This window comes from Podarcis gaigeae, assembly GCF_964106915.1.
Source record: "Podarcis gaigeae genome assembly, chromosome: 3".
In the NCBI taxonomy this organism is placed as follows: domain Eukaryota; kingdom Metazoa; phylum Chordata; class Lepidosauria; order Squamata; family Lacertidae; genus Podarcis; species Podarcis gaigeae.
Window position 1 is genome coordinate 41,207,303 of NC_139680.1, and position 13,661 is coordinate 41,220,963.

The 13,661-nt window shown below is 41.3% G+C and overlaps 1 protein-coding gene and 1 long non-coding RNA gene across 10 annotated transcripts in view; one reads left to right on the forward strand and one right to left on the reverse strand.

Annotated features, from left to right (window-relative positions):
- PRSS35 (serine protease 35) overlaps positions 1 to 13,661 on the forward strand; it is a 152,954-nt gene that overhangs the window by 130,276 nt on the left and 9,017 nt on the right. The window contains exon 1 of one of the 7 annotated variants that reach the window (XM_083730605.1): positions 9,932 to 10,656. The exons of the other annotated variants lie outside the window; for them this stretch is intronic. The gene's annotated coding sequence lies outside the window, so the exon portion shown is untranslated. Of the gene's footprint in view, positions 1 to 9,931; positions 10,657 to 13,661 lie in introns of those variants that run through there. 7 annotated transcript variants of the gene reach the window in all.
- On the reverse strand, positions 1,155 to 9,792 carry LOC310840783. 3 transcript variants are annotated; one of them, XR_014562130.1, is made up of 4 exons: positions 9,229 to 9,792; positions 8,880 to 8,988; positions 6,206 to 7,608; positions 5,171 to 5,841 (listed from the first exon to the last, which is right to left on the reverse strand). It is a non-coding gene; the product is annotated as an uncharacterized lncRNA (long non-coding RNA). The 3 variants fall into 3 exon arrangements; XR_014562129.1 differs by lacking the exons at positions 5,171 to 5,841; positions 6,206 to 7,608 and adding an exon at positions 1,155 to 1,328; XR_014562131.1 differs by lacking the exon at positions 5,171 to 5,841 and having other exon boundaries at positions 5,875 to 7,608.

Genomic DNA, 13,661 nt, shown 5'->3' on the forward strand with positions numbered 1-13,661 from the left:
TGAAAATTAATTCCCAAAGGACTGATAAAATTAGAGTGCAAAATCTGCAATTTAAACTTTTAGATTGAACTCCTAAAACACTTACCTGGGAGTAAATCCAATTGAACTCCATGGGATTTATTTCTGAGTGGACATGCAGAGGTTTGTACTATAACTTGATAAATTAAGGCCAGCAGTTAATATAGTAATAACTGTTACTGTTGTGATGCTACAACCAGCTACAAGATGTTCTCTGTCTTGGAAAGGGTGGGGTTCTAAATGGCCTTGCTAGTTCTGTGACCCCCAAAAAGGTCACTGATAAGAGGATTGCACGCAAAAATTTATTCATGTGGCCCCATAATATTAATGATGGAAAATTTACTTGTGTTTTATGAGACACAAGATATGTCCAATTTTGTATTAAGGAGGTGAAATGTGATGTGTTAATTTTCTGAACATACTTTATTTGTTAGCACAGTTATGACTCAACTCTCCTGGCAAAACAACAGAGGAGGAGCTTTTCCCAGTTGTTTGGCTCCACAGTCCAGACTCTAATGCAAAGACTTGTGAGGGTAGCCTTAGGCATATCTGAAATTCTTCACAGGGTAAGAACTGAAGTTTCCACAGTACGGTATTAGGAAATTTGCATTTCTACCTGTGGTAGTCTTTATTCAACGCAGACAGGAATCATAATATGAGCACATCTTTTGGCTTTCCAAAGTATCAAAATAACTGCAAGTGCTAATGCCTAGATATGAAACATATAAAAATCCATCAATGAGCGGCCCACTATCAGGGGTGTTGTAGATTTTCTCTGACCTCCGCACCCCAATAGTAGATTGTTGCTTTGACAGACTCCCGAATAAAGTCTCTGTTAGCATAAATCAGTCACTGCCTTCTCTCCTACCTAACATAGGACTGGTTTTGTGAAAATTTCCAAGTTGCTAACATAGTACCAGCCAGCTGTGACAGTGGGGGGGTGGATATGCAAACATTTGGACTATCTCAGTTGTTGAACTGTTTTATGGTTTTGTATTTTTAAATTTGATCTGTATTTTTAATCGTTGTGTATGGTTTTGAACATCTTGAGGGGAGGTAGGGCAAAGCAATTTACAAAAACAAGAATAAAACCTGACTTATAATGTGACTTATTTGTGTTGGGCAGCTGTCTTGTAGCTTTAAAACAATTGTTTTCACTCATAAAAGTATGTTTTCCTCAAACCTGTTAAGCCACTCATTTCATGCTGGTCTAATTCCACTGAGTCTGGCCTTCCTTGTCGCTTTGCTAAAATACTACAGTATGAAGTTGTTCAGAATGTAGGGTTGGGATATTCTTTTCTTTCTTCATGCTGCACGTGGGAGAGAAAGGAATGTGTGTAAACAGCCTTCTCTTAGGCCCTGGAATTCATTTAATCTATGTCTGTGTCTCCTAATTTAGACCCATAAAGGAATTATGAGGGAAATTCTACATAACAAACCCCGCAGGAAACATTAATGTTACACGGGGTTGTCTACCAATGTGATTCTTAAACCTCTGTTGCAGTGTTAAGAGGCTGCCCTATCCCAGTTTGCTTTGTTCAAAGATAATCATAGTGAAGTCAAGGCAACTGTTTCTCATTTGTTAAGTTAGGGTTTAAGTATTAAAGCCACTTTTACTGGAGGGATCCCACTGACTTCAATGGCATTGTTCTGGTGTTAGAAACACCTGATTTGTGCCTCCCCACTCACAGATATACACTCTTAGGATTTAACTAGAAACATTGGATCCAATTATTGCTTAGGCCCAGCTAGAGTCATCCGGGAGGGTCCTACATGAGGCATGTTCAGGTGTTTGCATGAACATGCAAATGCTGATGTGTGCACAGTGCTTGGACATGCACAAAAATCTCATTCCCTACATTCTTGAGCTCATTGTTCTCGCCACATCCCCAGTCTTTGAACTTCTCCTCATTGCATGGTGAAGGCCTTCAGGGGGCTTCTACTCTGATGGGAGCACTGATACATATGTGTAGAAGCCCCCTACAAATCTTCACTGTGCAAAAGAGGGAAGGAACAATGGCAAGAATGGAGAAGGCAAAGGATCTTCTGGAGCTGACCAAAGTGAGAACTTCCTGAAAGCCTGACTCAAGGAAACCAAGTCTACAGCAATAGTATAGTTTTTACCTTATTTCACACTCATAATTTATAATAAAGAACATATTGTTACGTTTATTTTATTTTAAAAGCCTCCCTGCCTGGTTTTGCACCACATCTAAAATACCATTGGTACTAGGCTATAGATTAACATTTTAGCAAACAGGATATATATATGATAGCAGCAGTTAGGTTTTGAATTTATGTACAGTTGTTTAAGGTAGGAATCCTTCCACACATGGCGAATCAGCAGAATTAAATAGAAGATGGACTCCTCACATATTAAGTATAGAAAGTGGGATGTCTCAACACACACAATTAACAGCAACAGTAAATATACTTTTTTCAGTTGGGTTAGAAATAGTACAAAAAAGGGACAAAGCATAGCTGCTTAAATGACCAATATGTTATATTCCTTCACTTCAACATCTACTATGAAATGTATGGGTTGCCTCAAAGGAAAACATGTGGAAAGAAGAATGAGCTACACTTTTCCTGCTATTATCAATCAGCCATATAAGAACACAATGAATTCAGTTTGAAAGATGTGTACCATAAAAGGCTCTCATGAAAACATATAAGAATACATAAAAGAAGAGAATCCAATACAGTATTTCATTTCTTTAACACAGTGCTAAGCACTCAACTATGCTGTTAGGATGGCCAATATTCAACACCCTTCTACTGCAAAAAAAATAAAAAGCTCCAGTGTAAGTTGCATTTGTAATATAGAAGCAGAGTTATAAGTGAAGACTTAAATCAGGTTACTAAATATTTTATCACTATATATATATATGGCCGGTATTGGATTCCTATATGTTATCAGATATTTAAAGAGGCTCTCAAAAAGGAGGTACAATCATTTATCTTGTCAAATTTATCTTTATTCTCCACTGAGGTAAACATAGTCTTCCCTCATGCAAGTATTACTTGTTTGCATTAATGCACACATGGAATTCTATATTGGGGCAAATGTGTTTAGAATCAAGATGTATGTGCAGAATTTCAATTGTGTACCAAGTTTGTTTTTAATATCACAACATGGATCCAATCAAACTGATGCTATTAAACCTAGGACCAAATTGGATTCTTGAGATACTAAACACATAATAGTATGGAGAAGCTGGGTTTGCATTAATTACTGAAAATTATGCTTATTTTAAGTGTTTGTGGGTTGTATCCAATGGTTATATGAACAGAAGGTAGCTGGATCTTTCTATTTTTCACGTGCACAAAATTCAGGTGATTGTCCCCTCCCACTGCCCAACCACAGACTTGTATGACACACCCCAATGCTAAGGAAGCCCCCATCCTCTGGTGTGTGTCTTCAGGGGCTTCAGGAGGGCCATGGAGGCAAGGGAAAGAGGAAGATCAGTTGTATAAGCTTCTTATCACTTACACAGCCACTGAATACAACCCTAAATATGCAAGTTTAATAATCTGGGTGGTAGGAAAAGGTCATGTTAAATTTTGAAGACTTTGAAATCCTTTAAGGAGGCATAATAGCCACAAGTCTTCCATGGGAACAACTTGAAATGCCTGATTTTACATCAGTATGTTCCTTGATACTGTTGCTCTGAAAACTATTGATTGCCTAACACTGGAAAGTTTTTTTCAGTTAAAACCTACCTCATCAGAGTTTGGCAATTGGCACTAGATGATAGGTTAAACCAAGAATGCAGGCAAGCTGGGGAGAAAAATGCAGATACTGTACAAGCTTGAAGAGGTTTGGTTTCTATTTATTTCTCATGCAAATCTTAGGGACAAGACACTTCTGCCTCCTTCTGATCACTCTCCGTTTTGGATTGATTCTTTGAACTTCGTCTGACACCTTTGACTATATCTGCAATTTGTAATTTTACCATTGTTTGTTTCATACTTTGTTCTGTCAAAAAATTCAACAACAACCATCCACCGTCACAATTAAGATAATTCCTCAGTGCTGTCATTAAAGATTCATGGAACATACCAACAACATTGAAATCCATGCTGCAAAGCTGTATTCTGATTGTTTAGAAGAGAAGTATTGCATTTAATACAACTTTTATTGCAGAGCAACAAGCAAACAGAGCCAGAGATAAGAGCACTGGACTAAGACCTGAGAGTTCGGGCTTCTAATTTGCTCTCAGCCATGAAGCTCACTAGGTCACTTGGGGCCAATCACTGTCTTGTAGCTTAATCTACCCCACAGAGTTTTAGAGAGGATCAAATGAGGAAAGGGAGAACCAGACACACCACACTGAGCAACTTGGACAAAAGGTGGAATATAAATGTAATACATACATAAAGAAATGCAAGCAAAACATACAAAGAAGAGGATTATGAGGTAAAAAAACAAAAAATATGTGTGAACTTTATCTGAATGTACTAGTATTGTCACATTAATAATACCTTGGTTTTTTAAAACATCACAGATAGCTTCTGCAGCTTAATGTAGCTGCAATCCTATGCCCACTAACTTGAGAGTAATGATCCCAAATGATCTCTTACAACAATCAACCCAAATATTAAGATAAACATTGGAGGATCACCTCTGAGCCCCCCACATTTGTTGAGGCAAGTGGGGTGCAGAGGACGAATACAAGCATTTTAATTTGTAGCACCCCAGCTTTGGAAGATGCTCCCTAAGGTGTGACTCCTTGGCTCTGAACCCTATGTATTTAAGAACCAGGTAAAATATTTTGTCCTTTGGGCTAAAGAGTTATTTGAAAATACTTAAAGACTGCAATCCTAAATACAGAGCTTATTATTAGTCTAGATTCAGCTAATGTGGTGCACTAGCAGAAGCCAGTGCAAGGGCTCCTGGTAGCACAGTGGGGCTTCATCTCCTTCCTCTCCCTCCAATCTGCTCTGGAGGGTCAGGAGAACCTCCCCCCCCCCCCCACTGAGCAAGGCATGGCGGGGAAAGTGGGGGATTGTTCAATCTGGCAAGTAGAAATGGTTGCTGATGAAACACTCAGAAGTGTGTGACGTTGAATTCGTCCCTAAATAATAATGATAATAATGATAATGATAATAATAATAATAATAATAATAATAATAATAATAATAGTGCTTATTTATTGCCTAATACTCAACATCTCTAGGTGATTTACATATACAATTAATAACAACCTTTAAGTTTATCAATAATACAACACTGCTCCCAAGGAAATATAACTGGGTATATACCAAACATTTAAAGCTTGTGGAAAAAAGGACGGAAATTCTGTTTGCAAGTTGTCTTAGCATGGGAGCCGCTAACCCAACAATTATTAAAAACAAAATAGGAGTATGGTAACTAAAAATTCAAACCAAATGTCCACATGTTAATTTAAAACCGAGAGCTATTTTACGCTGTGGCTTTTGTAGCATGGGTTTTTCTAGCATGAACATTAACATGTGTAGGTCCCAAGCAATAAACAAGAAGAATGTTAGGAGAATGTTAATAGGTTTTTGTTTGTTTTTTTGGAGTGAATTGTTTGGTTGTGTTTCTTTAGGAGATCTAAAAAGATAACCAGCTTGTGTAAATGCACTACAAAGCAAATGTCTGTTTATTAGTGTCAGATCAATTTCAGGGGGCATGTTAAAATAGCATGAGGGTTCATTCACTTTCTAGTGAGATAAAATTACTTTGAAAGGAATTAGGTTTGGATGCTGGAAGGATTCCAGTGGCAATTAGGTATTTATAGCAAACACTACTGTATGTTGCGTATTCCTGATGAAACCAGAACACAACAGTGTGCCCCTCTATTTGATAGCTATTCATGGCGTGATAAGGACTTTTAAGGCCAGGGTGTGGATGACCTTAACTAGTATATTCATGGGATAGTATTTCGCTAAGATTTACTCAGAGTAGACACACTGAAATGTATGGGCATGACTAAGTTAGGTCCATTAATTTCAATGGATCTATTCCAAGTAAAACTTACGTTTAATACCAACCTCTGATCTGCTTCCCTGAAAACCTTTTGGCATGCTTCCTTTTAACACATTGCTCCACTCCCAAGCATTTGGGGAGATGGATTATAAATGCAAAAGAGAGAAACAATTACTTGTTCCTGAATCATGATACTCAAGAATTAGAATGACCACACACTTTATTCTTTTTTACATATATGTTAGCATAATGTCAGGTTAGCTACTCCCTGAATAAAAGTGCAATCTTACATATGCTTATTTGAATGTAAGTTCTATGAAGGCAGGACTGTGTTTTTTTAATATAAAAATGGCAGGTGGAATTACTGGCAGAAGCAAAGGGGACCAAGATACCTCCTATTACATCAGTCACTCGGCCACAGAACAGGTAACTTTATAAATTAACTTATTAAAAAGATTGTAAAACATTACATGTAATACAATTATCTATTTTTTTTTTCCTTTGGAGGGGGGCGCAGGTCAGGGAGTCCCTTCTAATTCCTGGATCCAGCAAGGGTTAAAATCTAAAGCAGTTTGTGGACTTTCCTTTATTGGAGGTTTTAAAGCAAAGGTTGGATGTCTATCTCTCATAGATGCTTCAGTTGAGATTCCTGCATTGCAGGGGTTTGAACTAGACAACGCTCGGGGGGGGGGGTCCCTTCCAACTTTACAATTCTATGGTTCTATGATTCAATTGTTGGAATAGCCAGGCCAGTTTTTTGGGTGAGTTAATGGCCCCTATGTATGAGTTGTTAAGGTAACAAAGGAAATGGCTTTGTGTCAGAGAGAAAATGGATGGGCTCCCTCCCTCACCTGGCAGGTAGTGAGAAGGATAATAGCTGGAGTGGTGTTTGAGAGCTGAGCTAGAAGGCGGCAGAAGCGTGAGATTAGGAGACATGCTTGATTTCTGGGAGAAGCAAGACCTTCTGGGGTATTAATGCTGTGAGCCCTTCTATCATAGGCTCAAGTATAAATAAACCATATATAATAAAGACACCACAGTCTCTGCTGTCCCTCATTCCATGGAAACTAGACCCTGGGTAAACTCCTGGAACCCTTGGAATCTCGCACTGCTCAGAGAATGGGGTGGTGTGCAATACTATAACTAAATTGCATGGAGAGGTGTGTCCCTGCTCTTCAATAAAGGTGAGACCACTACATACTATCTTCCCATTTACACAGCCAGTTTTATAATGGAAGCTTATGTAAGTCTTATGGCACTCAAAAACAAGAAAGATATATGAGCTTGACTTGGAAGAATGACTCACTATGCACTCTTGTATCATCAGTGAAGAGATGTTAACCAAAAAATGTCAGTAACCCACAACAGAAATAACAAAACATAGCAGATACTTCCAAAACACAACCACTTTGTTTTAACATGTTTTCCTTTCTCTTCTTGTTTAGTTTGGAAACTCTTCATTGTGATGGTTTTGTTGTTTAACACTTCTTGTGTTTTATCACATTATATAAAAGACATCGAGGAAATTCTGTCGCTTCATATTACTGAACTTCAAGTGTACAGAATACCAAATATAAGACAGCAAGTAAAAGAGCCTAATTGTCTCTTCTACTGTGCTGGACTCAGCTAACATCTAGCTGTGAGGATAAAGAAAAGCAGAGAACATTTACTGAAGCTGCTGCCTCTACATCATTTGTCTATAGCACGGATGGGGAACTTATAGCCCTCCAGATGTCATTGAACTACAGTTCCCTTCATCCCTGACCATAGGCTGTGCTGGCTGGAGCTGATAGGTGCTGAAGTCCAAGAACACCCAGAAAGCTACAGTTCCCCATCCCTGGTCTACAGCTTAGCCATCTCCATGTGACTCATTTTTGGTGTCTTTTTGGGTGTATGGGTGACAAAAGAGATACTATTGCAAATGATGATGATGATGATGATGATGATGATGATGATTATTATTATTATTATTATTATTTTGCCTATCTGCCATACCTCAGCCATATTTTTTCCCTGAATGTCACTTGGAGAGGATTCTGCTTGGCTCACTTAGATGAGTCTGCTATCAAGCTAAAATTGATAATACCAATACTAATACTAATGATAACAAAATCTTGTAGAAAACACTGTATTAACACTGAATGTGAAATGCAAGCAAAGCTAAGATAAAGCATAGTGTGGGTGTTGAGAATATATTTAACAGAAGCTAGAGATCAGTCTTGGAATATGCTAAGTAAAAACAAGAGGATGGAACTTGCTAATCAAAGGATATGATTTTTAATGGCTTCCATCCCATTGGATAGCCAATACATGGTGCTATGATTCCATTTTCACATTATATTCAAAAAGTGCATTTATGCTTCTTGCGCTGCTTGTGACCTGCATGGATACTGTTGATTTGGGATATAACACAAGAAAGAAATTGATGGTGGTTTGGGCATAATTTTTAGCAATGCAAGCCATTTATTTTTAAGGCTGTGAATATGTGTTCAAACCACTTCAACCATACTCCTAAAATGGCTTAACATAGCTTCATCCCAATTCAATATTCCAGCTTGTCATTAGGGACTTATTTAGCAGATGTGACAAGGCCCTTTGTGGGTTGTGGTTACTGAGGGGAAAACACAGTTCTGTCCTGTAAATGTTACAAGGCTGAGCTTGGCTCTGACATTAAAAACTGTTTACAAGGACCTCGTTCCAAATGAAACCCTGTTGACAGGGGTGTCACTTAGGGAGATGAGGGAGGCCCCCAGTCAGGGCTGGCTCAAGACATTTTGACACCTCAGGCAAATCACAAAATGGCACCAACCTGCTAGGGAATTAGAATTTGAGTGAAGATCTATACCACGAACAAGCTGGGAATCAAGAGCTACATAGGGAACAAAGTGGGGAATCAAATCAACCTCACCTGATGGTTGAAGTGCGAATCAAAGGAGGAGAAAGGGGTCTGCTCTGAATCACACCAGGAGAGTGCAGAACCCAGGAGACCTCAGAGAGCAGCCCATGCCTTTTCCTCCCTAGGGGTGGGAGGAGACCAGCAGTGTCACCTATAGAGGCAACACTGAAGAGGTTGTTGCTAAGGAGGAGGCAGATCTGGCCTCCAAAGAGCGTGCCCCAACCGTCACTGCAACTGTGGCAGTAAGCAGCAATGACCAATGCATTGCTTAGAGGCTGGCTCTGCTGCCCCTGTGGATCCTGCCGTCTGAGACGGTTGCCACACCTTGCCTAGTATGTGGGCCAGGCCTGTTCCCCAGTACCTTTTGCTGTCTATGCAAAGAAGAAACTCAGTCGCATTCCGTGTGCAGAATCTGACCATGCTGGCAACGGACTTGGCAACCGTTCATACTCCATTTTTCACGTTGGGTTGTCCACTCACTTCTTGTCTGCCTTCAGTGCCTTTTGAAGAGCAAAGGTGTGCTTTCAATATATTTCCCTTCACCAAGAAAGGTTAAGACATGCATATAAGGATAGGAAACCACTTTTCCCCTTCAGCTTTCAAGAGTTCAATTCTATGCAAAACTTCTTTTTAGCAGGTCCCACTGATTTCTGTTAGGCTTATTCTCAGGTAAGATTGCAGTCTAGATGATTTGCTGATCTTTAAGGTATCCCAGCACCGGGTTCAACCAGAGTCCATCTATCTATTCAACCACGAAGCTCACTGGGTGACCTTGAGGAATTTCCTGGACATATCTGGAATATTGCATTAGGAAGCAGTGTCTGGGCAAAAATTCCTGTAAAATGTTCAGGACAATCCAGATGTATGGCAACCTATGTTGGCAGTGTCATTTTTGGCGACCTTCCTTTAAAATAGCTCAAAAACTTCATTTGGGGGGGGCCAAAAAAAGCTCAACAACTTTGCGGGGGGTGGGGGACCCCAGCTCAACAACTTTGAAATATAGCAACCAACCTTCCACACCCTAACCTGCCTCAGTGGTTTGTTGTGAGGATAAAATGGAGAGGCGGAGTAAGAGCCACGTTCAGCTTCTTGGAGGAAAGGAGAGATATAATCACAGTAATAAAAATGCCATTTGTCGTTTACGGGCAACAATAATGAAAGTTACTTTTAATATAAGGAAATTATATGACTGATATTTTGATGGAATACTTTTCTCTTTTTGAGGCGCGCGGGGGGGGGGGGGTCGGCAACCACCACCGATCTTGCCCCGCGCGAAACGGCGCCCCCTGTTCCTCGTGACCCTCGAGCAACATCCCCTCCGCCAAGCGAGCTGGGCGCGGCAAGCGCGGGCCACGCCTGTCCTCTTCTGGCCCGCTTCGAGCTGGTATGGGTGGAATGTGCCCCTTTCAGCCTGTTGCTCCCTCAGCAACTGCTGCCCCTTCACGGCTGGCGGTCGCGGCCCGTCCTCCCGCCTCTTTCTCCCGCGCCTCCTCCCTCCAGGCCGCCTTTCTTCCCCCTCCTTTGGCGCGTCCCTTCCCCGCCCACCCGGCAGGGAAAGACCCTGGCGGCTCCCTCTCCGCCGCCTGCAGTCAGGAGCCTCGTCCAAAGCTGAGAGGCTGCTGCTGCTGCTGCTGCCTCCGTTGAGGGCTGAAAGTCCTTTCCAGCTTCCTGGGCGTCTTTGCTTTCTGCTGTAGGCTTCCAGAAGAGGCTCGCTGCAGGGTTGGCTCGCGAAGAGCACCGTCGTGGCAAGAGGCAGGTATGGCGATGGCCCGGGCTCCGTTTCAAGGGCGTGTTGCTCTTTGCAGCACCTGAAAGGCGAGGTTAGCGGTTCCTCCTGCGTGGAATCCCCAAAGCGACACCTGGCAGGGAGGGAAGCCCCGCTGAGCCGAAAGGGATTTCGCTTCGGATTAAACCCCTTGGCACTGGCACACCTTCTGGGGCTGCGTTTGTGTGGATGGTCTCTCTGTGTTGATACTAACGATGAATGAGTTCTTGATTTTGTTGGAGCCAATGGTGAAACGGATATACACTTGATCTTGATCGGGAAGCAATATTTAATAAAAGGGTGGTGGGGGTGGGGGTTTCCAGATCTTCGGGGGATACCATGAAATTGCACATCAGCAAATGATGCTGCAGTCCCATCCATGCACACTTTCTTCTGTGTGTCATCGAATTCTAGTCAGTATGCCTAGGAGCAAACTGTTAATTTAAAAGCTCCCTCCACCCTCCAGCAAATTAATAGGGACGTTTCAAAGACCCATCCAAGTTCCGCTTCATGACAGTGCTAGAGTTTGCCCAAATGAGTGGCGGCTCTAAGCTAGACATCAATCCTTTATGTTCAGCGGATGCTGCTGGACAGCATTCTAGGAACGGAGAGCATCGCTCTGTGACTCCTAAGAGGGCGATGGTGAGGAGAGTGAGCAGGAATTTAAAAGTTTGCACTTAGACTGCAGCAGGGGGAAGCCTGGGAGCTGTATATATTGCGTGTGCTCCTAAGTAAGGTTTATGCATAAGTAAAGAGAGAGGCACTAATTTTTATCAATAGCTACATTTTGCGCAGTTGACAGCCAAAAAGCCTTGATTTAAGTGTCTACTGTGCAACTTTGCCCTTGCAAGCGATTTTGCTGCTCTGGAATAGCCAGCTTTTAAATGCAGAACCAGCCGCAGAACTAGCCATGTCTTTCCTTTTTGGAAAACTGACACTAATTTTATCCAGATTGCTGCTTCTAGCACTGACAAGCTGTGTGTTGGAATCACAAAAGTCTCTTGACTAAGGTTACTTATTTGATTTTCAGCCTCGGAAGCCTTGTTTAAATAAATGAAATGAGCTCAGGAGAAAGAGATGGAGAAGCTGAAAGAGAGGGAGAAAACCCTAAAGAGCGGTTACACTTAAATAAAAATGACAAAGGGATTTTGATTAGTCTGTAATAGAGAGTAAATGGGAGGCTGTGTATCCCCTTAGAGCCTTTGGCTGGAATGAGTTGTGGTTTCTGCAAGTTCAAAGAACACTAAGCAGAATGAATTATATGAATTGTTAAAGCCAATTTCCATCTATTTATGTCTTCTTGCAAGGTCATTTTTATAAGCTTTGTGCTTAGGTACCGATACTTGGTTATACAGTATGGTGTTCCAAAAGTTGAAGAAGTCCTCAAAATGGGTCCAGTTGTGCCATGTTTTATATATGTCTCCTATATTTTATTCTATGTAACAGAGCTGATAATAAAGATCTACAAATGAGTAGATAATGTACAAATGAGCATTTGGATCGTAAATTATTCAACAACTACCCAGCTGTATGTTACTTCCCGTGGATGCAGGCGGAAGAATTTAGAAGAGAAAGTTACTTCGTAACCTATGAAGGATGCTCCTTAGAGACTTCATCACAGGTCTTCTTACATTGCAAAGTGTAAGGAGATTAGCACTGACAGCACTAACCTTAAGAACATAATGAAGCCGTCACCAGAAACAGAGAAATAACAGTTTCTTTGCCAACAGCAACTCTTTCTCTTCTTGCAGTGGTTTCAGACTTTTTCAGGGATCTGCTAATGGAAATTCATCTTCCTTTGGGACTCACCTGTCAACCGCATAACTGAGAGTTTGGTTGCAATTTCCATGCCTGCCCCTTCAGCCTCTGTAGCATATGCTTATAACTGGACACTGATGACCCATGCACAAGGTTCCTGTGGCTTTTGAGCCACTGTTTTGGAAACTCACCACTCTTATTATACTTGGAACATAAGTTGTTGAGGAGGGAGGGAAGTAACTGAATTTTCTTGAAGGCTTTTAAGATCCAGGAATTCCCTGCAAATAACCTTGTAAACTATAAAAAGTACACCTTCTGGTACAGACTTCAGTGTTTAATGCTTCCTCTCTAAAACATGCCATGAATTTAGCAGTACTATATGCATAAGCCTGTCAAAAGAGTGGTTGTCTGGTGACAGGTACCATTCTACTGATTCCTTAAAATAACAGTGTGTGCTAAAATGTGTCTTCGTGCATAGGTGACGTATATGAAACTGAGTAGAATTCTGGTGCTTACAACCCAAAATCTTCTTGCCACCTATTTGGTGTGCTTTTGAGGTTGTTTTGCAGTGTAGGCATCAAAGATAATTTGCAGAAAGAATAATTTAGCCTCGCTTGCACATAACGCTAAGCCAAACCAAGAGCAAGCAAGTGGGTGCCCAGAAGTTTGCAGCGACTTTGCTCCTCTTCTGGCCTTGTTGCTACCATGCTATACAGAGCTGAGTCGTGTTTCGACAAGTATTATATGTGAACCTGGTTTGTCTCCTTCAACTGCAAGTGGTAATCCAAGAACAAACCTTGGTTATAGTCCATACTATCACAGGCCCAAGTTTACACATAACCAAACCAAACCTTGGATTAGGTCTGGGTGGGTAGTGCAGTGATCACAGGACTAGAGGAGGAGTGTAGAAACTGTGGTTTTCACTCTGGTTACCAGCATACTTGTTTGTTCTTGCTGAGTCATAGGTTGGCTTAGAATTATGAATACTCTGGACCACTGTATAGTCTCAGTACTTTTATGAGAGTGGGCTGTAATATGGAATGTAAATTTTGGTTCATTTAAGGAATTAACTAGGAGGCTGGCTTCTAAGGAAGGGTTGGAACACAGTAACCTGGAAACTCAAGCATTAGGTAGGTAAAGGGACCCCTGACCATTAGGTCCAGTTGTGGCCAACTCTAGGGTTGCGGCGCTCATCTCGCTTTATTGGCCGAGGGAGCTGGCATACAGCTTCCAGGACATGTGGCCAGCATGACTAAGCCGCTTCTGGTGAA